Source organism: Portunus trituberculatus, chromosome 46 (assembly GCF_017591435.1).
Source record: "Portunus trituberculatus isolate SZX2019 chromosome 46, ASM1759143v1, whole genome shotgun sequence".
NCBI lineage: Eukaryota > Metazoa > Arthropoda > Malacostraca > Decapoda > Portunidae > Portunus > Portunus trituberculatus.
Genome location: NC_059300.1, coordinates 32212735 through 32214993, shown reverse-complemented (window position 1 = coordinate 32214993; position 2259 = coordinate 32212735). Strand labels below are relative to the sequence as shown.

Here is a 2259-nt window from a genome sequence, read left to right as displayed (position 1 = left end):
CAGTTAGCAGGGAGAGACACCTTCCTGGGACCTCTTAATGCAAGGACAAGAGAGAGATGAGGGAGAGCGAGGGACTGGAAGGGAGGGAATGAAAATGAGATGAGGGGAGAGAGAGAGAGAGAGAGAGAGAGAGAGAGAGAGAGAGAGAGAGAGTGTGTGTGTGTGTGTGTGTGTGTGTGTGTGTGTGTGTGTGCAAGAAATGGAGAAAGTTAGGGAAGAGAAAGTAAGACTGAAGTAAGAACAGGTAGAGGGGAGGAGAAAAGGAAGGAAAGAAAGAAAGAAAGAAAGAAAGAAAGAAAGAAAGAAAAGGAATTAAAATAGAAAAAAAGAGGGAAAACCAGAACGCGAGTGAGTGAGGTAAGTGAAGTGAGGAAGTGAAAGGAATAAAAGGGGTTAAGAACGAAGAAGACGGAGAAAATAAAGGAACAAAAGATAATGAAGAAAACAGAGAGAGAGAGAGAGAGAGAGAGAGAGAGAGAGAGAGAGAGAGAGAGAGAGAGATGAAGGGGAGCATGAACATCGGAGGAAGAACATGATGAAATGGAGGATGGAGTGAAGAGAAGATGACGTAGAAATAGAAAAAAAAGACACAAGGAATGGAGGAGGAGGAGAAATTGGAGGATGGAAGGAAGAGAAAATGACACAGGAATATCAAGAAAGGACACAGTGAATGGAGGAAGAGGATAAAATGGAGGGAGAAGGACAGAACTAATGAAAGAGTTAAAGAGATGGAAAGGGATGATGGGAGAATGCAAGACAGAGGTAAGAGAACATAAGGGAATGGAGAATGGATGTAAAAGAAGATGACGTAGGAATGGAAAAGAAAAGAGCACAGGAAATGGACGAAGATGAGAAAATGGAAGGAGAGGGGCGAAGCATGAAGGCCGGAGGAAGAACATAAAGGAAAGAAGGATGGCGTAAGAATGAAATAAAAAAAAAAAAAGCACACAAGGAAATGGACGAAGAGGAGGGGATGGAGCAGGCTGGCGGCACAAGAAGACTGGAGCGAGAGCAGCCCCTGTGGCGCAATAGGTTAGCGCACGGTACTTATAGACAGTGCACGCTGCTGAGCCATGCCGGGGTTGTGAGTTCGAATCTCACCAGGGGCACTTGTTTTTCAACACCACGCCAGGTTGTCCAATGCTACACCTCGTGTTTCCCATGGCAGAAGTCTTAGGCTCGTATTCTTAAGCACTTCTCGGCTTTACCTCCACTATTTCAAAAGTTTTTATTTAAATATACACGAGATTTTAACGTGTTTTTTTTTTATGGTTCTAGAGGCAGAGTGACAATTTTTTTTTTCATTATTAACCGGAAAAAACACTCTTGAAAACTCCGCCAGTCATCTCTGTGGCCTTGGAAACAGTCGTGGTGAAAGATCAGAGCGTTACTCAATACGGACCATAGTGAGGCTTGCTAAAATGGCAATCCATATTTTCGACTATAATAACTACAGGAAAGTGTCGTTCAGTATCAATGTTTTTTTGTGTTGTGGCGTGTTCGTGAGTCAGATCCAGTGTTAGTTGCAAAAAGTTAACGTATAGATAAAAAAAAGAATAAAAGACAGCTATAATATTAATCGGTTTGTTTTCGCTTTTCTTTTGTGTACAGTAAAATAAATTAACCCTTCAATACTGGAATACATTTTTATCTTGAGGTTTAGGTATAAGACGATTTTATTGGCATTAGGAAGGCGCTATGGAGGTCAAAAGATGAATGCCCTGAACCTTCATTATTCTAATCTCCACTATTCTAATCCCCCACGTTCAGTACAGTGAAAGAAATTAACCCCTTCAATACTGGAATACATTTTTACCTTGAGTTTTAGGTATAAGACGATTTTATTGGCATTAGGAAGGCACTATGGAGGTCAGAAGATGAATGGCCCGAGTCTTCACTGTTCTAATACCCCACGTCAAATTCTGAAGCTGTACCAAAACACTAAATAGAAAGCAGAATGAATATAGAAACGCATCCTGGTAAGAAGGATATGTAATTTAAAAACATAGAAATGTACAATCTTTTCCTTTCCAGAGACGAGATGAAATATTTTGCTTTGAAATCAAACATAATAATCCCGCCTCCCCCACACACACACACACACTTTGAGGTCGTTCCCGCCAGGTGTTCAGGGAGAGCCGCCCCAAAAGCTTTGAATTCGGTCATTACAATTTTTAATGACACGATTATAGCGTCGCCATTTTTCGCACTGTTGCTGTAGGACCAAATGTGTCTGGGTGCTGTAATGTGCTCTCTCTC

The 2259-nt window shown here is 41.5% G+C and overlaps 1 non-coding gene across 1 annotated transcript; it reads left to right on the top strand.

Annotated features, from left to right (window-relative positions):
* The first annotated feature begins 1014 nt into the window (after positions 1–1014).
* Positions 1015–1109, top strand: Trnai-uau. Its single transcript has 2 exons — positions 1015–1052; positions 1074–1109. It is a non-coding gene; the product is annotated as a tRNA-Ile (tRNA).
* Positions 1110–2259: the final 1150 nt, after the last annotated feature.